Consider the following 5863-nt stretch of genomic DNA (forward strand, 5'->3'; position numbering starts at 1 on the left):
CAACATGATGTGAAGGGAGCCTTAAGTGGTGGGGGGCGCTTGTGAGGATATAAGGTGCACTAATGCTCCGTTCTTATGTTGCCATTAAAGTTCAATGTGTTTTTCAACATCAAAAATCTGAGGCTTTCCCTTTGATTTCTGACGCAGATGTGCCATAAGCGTGTAGCAGATACGCACAAGAATAAGGCCCTGTTCACACAGTGAGTTTTTTTCCGCATTTTTTGCCACGGAAACCGTGTTGGAAACTGCGGCAAAAAATGGCCAAAATCGCCTCCTATTGATTTCAATGGGAGGTGAAGGCGTTTTTTTCCTGCAAGTGGAAAAAGTGGAAAAAAACACGTGCGGAAACAAGAAGCGACATGCCCTTTCTTCTGGCATTTCCGTCTCTGACCTCCCATTGACATCAATCGGAGGTATAGAAAGCGTGAAAGATTTTCGAGGCAGATTTTTCTGCCTGCAAAAAACTGTGTGAACAAGGCCTGAGTCCCATTGTCATCCAAAGTTGCTTATCCTCGGCTTTTCCATGCAAAATAATCAGGATGCTACTTATTGCTGTGGTGGATTTCTTTTCATGGTGCGGACAAAAATACAGGTGGAAAATTTGTCACAGCATGTGAACTGGGTTGCGGAAACCTCATATGCATGGGATGCAGAATCATCGGCATGTCATCGTTATCCGTATCAAATGCAACATGTGTGAATACGGCCTTAGGGTGAGTTAAAAAAAACACGATACTTATTACGTGCAAATTTGTCACGGGTATTTTCGTGCGCCAAATCCGCAGGGTAATACAGTACCAGCAAAGTAAATGAGATCAAGAAAGGTCATCTACATGTCGCAGATATTTTCTGCAGAAAAATTGACTTGCGGTGCGTATTTGAAAATATGGTACATGTCAATTTATTTTGCGTTTCCACACACAAATTGTTTCTGACTAGTTTAAAAAAAATTACAAAAAATCTGCTGCATAAAACCTGCACCTATTTCCACATCAAAATGTAAAAACCACACCTAAAAATGTATCAAAAAATGCATTATTGCGTGCAGATTTTACCTGCAGAATTACCTGCGGTTTTGATGCAGATTTTGTGCACCCAATTCCTCAATATGTGCGTGTGGCCTTACAGAATTTGCTAGGGATTTACAACAAATTAACCCTTTACATTGTAAAGGACAGTAAAAAATCCCAGAATGGGTACATTCTACATGTTACCTAAAATACATAAAGAAGGTAATCCAGGGAGACCAATCATTTGAGGTGTTGGGACTTTAACTGAGAATATTTCTGGCTGGGTGGAAAATCTTCTAAAGCCCTTGGTGAGGTGCACACCCAGTTATGTCCAAGACACCACAGACGTCCTCTGTAAACTCTCAGCCCTAGGTCCACTACTAGACCAGCAATATTGGCAACTATGGATGTCGAGTCTCTGTATTCTAACATCCCCCATGAGGATGGTATAGCCGCATGCCAACACTTTCTTCAAAAGAACAATCTAGCAACAGAGCCAGCCCTACAACTCATCAGGTTCATACTCCATCACAATTATTTTTTATTTGACAAAGACATATATCTGCAATGTATGGGAAGCGCTATGGGTAGCAGAATGTCACCACAATATGCTAACCTGTTCACGGCCAACCAAGAGGAGGAGTTTTTATCAACCTGCGCAACTAAACCTCTAGCATATTTCCGGTACATTGATGACCTGCTGATAATCTGGACAGGCTCTGAACATGAACTGCTTTCTTTCCATAAAAACTTCAACAAGTTCCATCCTACCATCAAACTCACTCTCAACTACTCTACATCTCAAATATATTTCATGGACATGACCATATACATGAGAGACAATACCATACAAACAACAATCTACCATAAACCTATAGGCCGTCCAGCATATCTGAGATGGAACAGCTTCCATCCGAGACACATAAAGAAATCCATCATCTACAACCGGGCAATGCACTACATACGGATCTGTTCAGACAGTGAAGACAGAAAACAACACCGGCTATCACTGGAATACATTCCTACAAAAGGGATACCATCCAAGGATTATAGACGATCAGATCTACAGAGCAACAAGAATTCCAAGGAGCAATACTCTGGAGAAGAAAAAGAAGGAAGACAACAGCAGGGTGCCCCTAGTGGTCATATACAACCCACAAATTAACATCTTGAGAAAAATTGATGCTGATCTCCAACCTATATTCAACAAAGACAATAAACTGAAGGAAATATTCCCAGATTTACCTCTCCTTGCATACAAACAGCCACCAAACCTAAGGAATCTCCTGGTCAGAAGTGCCTTCTCATCACCATCAGAGACTGGCAACTTTCCTTGCAACAGTAGAAAATGCAAGACCTGAACCAACATCTTGTCATCAAATACCATCCACATACCAAAGACAACCGGACTATAAAATCACTGGCACGTTCTCCTGTACATCCTCCAATGTAGTGTACATGATCCTGTGTACAAGGTGCATCAGTAAAGGAATCTACATTGGGGAAACCATACAAAAACTACAAACAAAGATGAATCTTCACAGACATACAATAAAAGAGCAGCTGGATCCACTCGTGGGAAAACACTTCTCTGGACTAGGGATGTCACGATACCAGAATTTGGACTTCGATACCGATACTTTGTGTCGTTTTGCGATTTCAATACCAAAACGATACTTTGCGAACAGTAATAAAAAAAAAGGTTCTTCCATTTTCTGATGTGAGGCGCGTGGTGTGATGATGAATTTAACCTCCACGTGCCTCACATTAATAGTAATCAACCCCTTTATGCTTCTCAGTCATAAGTATTGAGACTTATTTTAATGTTTATTGTAAAAAAAAGGTGTATGTGCATTTTTTAAACATTTAATATTACTTTATGTTTTTACTTTATTTTTAAACTTTAATGCACTGGCATATATATATATATATATATATATATATGTGCCAGTACATTAGCCTATGTACGGATACTACACGGGCAGTTGTTAGGACATACCTAAGTATGCCCTAACAACAGGAAATATGGTAAGGCAGGCCAGGGGTCCTTCAATGGACCCTGGGCTGTCTGGCCATATATGGTATGGCCCACGATCGTGTCACAGGAATTCTCATTTTCCCCTGAATGCTGCGGTGGTGGTCAGCTTTGATCGCATCATTCAGGGGAATAGAGGTGGAGATGAGATTTCTCTGACCTCCAGCGTTATAGAGTAGGGCTGCAGCTGTGTAATACAGCCATTGCCCTGCTCCTCACAGTAAGTGCGCGTGCGGTCAGCCTGAGGTGATGGTGCTGGACTAATGAGCGGCGGTTTAGGCACTGAAGACAGAACATGTGGGGGTGTTTTGCAGTGCGCCCGCCATGTTCGGTCTTCAGTGCCGCCGCTCATTAGTGCAGCGCTGGCCGCATTGCTTCATCCTGACAGCGCGCACTTGTCAGGACTCAAGAGCGGGGCAATGGCTGTATTACACAGCTGCAGCCCCGCTCCCAAACATTTCATGTATTACAATACTGAGCTGTGCGGCCGCACAGCTTAGTATAGAAATACATGAAATAACGGTATCGAACCGTTTGGGGATGTACAGTATCGAAACAGTATGGAAGTTTCGATGCATCGTGCATCCCTACTCTGGACCTTATCACAGTTTGGCAGATTTAAAGGTCCTAATACTGAAGGGTCATTTAAAAAACAACAGAGAAAGAAAAATTTGGGAATTCAAGATGATAAAATTCCAGTCATTGAGACAAGGCCTCAATCTAACACCTGAATTTATGAGCCACTACATGGACACACGTCACATCCCCCATGAGACTGACTCCAGATGCCTTAACTCCTAAGTCATCATCCCTATAACCTCAGTTTTATTGCCCCGGCTTATCCTAATGATGTATCACCTCATGTACTAATTGTGTTTGTGTAACATCTTAAAAAGTTGTGCTTTTTTTTTTTATCAGTCATTCATTTGTAAATTGACTGACGAAGGGGCCTGTGTGCTCTGAATGCTTGCATATAGAACTTTTATGGTTAGCCAATAAAGGTATCATACCTACTATACTTTTTTCTTTTTTGACACAAAAGTATTTAACATTGCACATTGTAAAGGATGAAATACGTTACAATTCTGCAACGTAATAGGCATGCAGCTGATTTAAAAATCAGCAGCACGTCCTAAATTCCACGCAGATTTTTTTACTGTTGCATGTGCATGGGGTTTTGTTAATCGTCTGTGTGAAGGATGTTTTTTTAATGGTCATCACACAGCTGCATGGATTTCTATGGGACTATTCACACGGTCATTGCTTTAATGGACCGTGTGAAGGGAATGTAAAAAAAATAGGACATGTAATATTTTTGTCCACTTTCACGGATCTCGGGTGCAAATCGGCTGTGAAAAACGGCCATTATTCACAACTGATTTCACACACGTTCGTCTGAATATAGCCTTATATTGTAATTTGTAGTGAATTTTCAGTGCCCAGTCCGCACCAAAAATAGGAGACAAGTGGACAAGTGGCCTTATTCAGACGTCCATGCTCGGTCTGTGATATACGGACCGTGTATCGGCCATATTTCCCGGACCGACCGCAGTTCAGGGAGCCGGGTTTCTTGTATCACAGTTTTTTATTGAAAGCCCGAGCCGTGCTTTCTATCACCCAAGTGCAAAAAAAAAGTGCAGGAGTGCCACACAAAAAGTGCACAAGGATGTGATCTATCGCAGCCCTTCTCTTAAAAGAGAGAGGCCCCGCATAACCATTCCCTGACCCTCCAAGCCTGAGGCCAAGAGGATCGAGGATCGATGATCCCCCCTTGCCGGAGCTTAGGGAGACCCAACAACACTCCAAGGCTTCTACCTAGGCTGCCACCCCAGTGTCCACCTTGGAGCCTGCTTCTACTTACACCTCCTTTCCGAAGAAGGGAGGCTGCGTTGCAGGGGAAAACCAGATGGCCACACATTTTCCCCCTAGACCTTGGAAGGGACCCAAAAGGGCACCGCATCCGAAATCCTGTAAACAAACGTGACAAACACACAGTGAAAAACAAAATTAAATAAGTGGATGTACGCTGTGATACAGCCTGGACATCCACCATGTATAAAAATTCCTCATCTCCCAGCCAGAAGGCCGGGAGAATAAAGGTGTGTGCTCATATAGTGTGAAAGAGAGTGCGTGCAAATGTACCTTCACTCAGTGGGATCCCACCGCCAGTGAGTTAGGGCACCCCAGGGTCACCAGCCCTGGGGCACATAGCAACTCGGGCTTCCAAACTATCCGACCTCATGACCTCGATCCGGCGGTCGCTTGGTCACCTACAAATGGTATCTTTAAACCAAATGCGTACACCAGAGCCATGACCGTTGTGGTTCCCTGCCCTCACCTCGGCGTTCTGTCATCCCCCTACGATGGCCGCTGTACCACTGGCAGGGATGATTACTAACCTCAGCTTGAGCAGGTACTACACTTGATCTTAGCCAAAAGGCAGAGAAGTGATCACAGTTATCTATAATCATAGGAGTCCCTCCCTTCCCGTGGGAATACTGTCCCCAGTCCCGTACTGAAAACATCGTTACAGTATGGGGCAGTATTCCCGCGGAGAGGCAGGGTCTCCTAGCAGCATTGATAACTGTGATGCTAGGAGTCTGGCTCCCTGAATTGTGGTCGGCCTGGGAAATACACGCTCCATATATCACGGACCGAACACGGCCGTCTGAATAAGATCTTAGTCTAGCTACACAGTGCGGTCAAATCCCATTTCTTTTTGGCACAATTTTTGCAAAATCGTGGCAAAAACATGATTTGACCGCACTGTGAGAATATAGCCTAACAGCACTATTTTTTAATATTTTGTATCCTTTTT

At 43.4% G+C, this 5863-nt stretch overlaps 1 pseudogene; it reads right to left on the reverse strand.

Moving 5' to 3' along the window:
• Positions 1-5427: 5427 nt before the first annotated feature.
• LOC142751167 (U2 spliceosomal RNA) lies at positions 5428-5497 on the reverse strand (annotated as a pseudogene).
• Positions 5498-5863: the final 366 nt, after the last annotated feature.

Source organism: Rhinoderma darwinii, chromosome 3 (genome assembly GCF_050947455.1).
Source record: "Rhinoderma darwinii isolate aRhiDar2 chromosome 3, aRhiDar2.hap1, whole genome shotgun sequence".
Taxonomy (NCBI): Eukaryota; Metazoa; Chordata; class Amphibia; order Anura; family Rhinodermatidae; genus Rhinoderma; species Rhinoderma darwinii.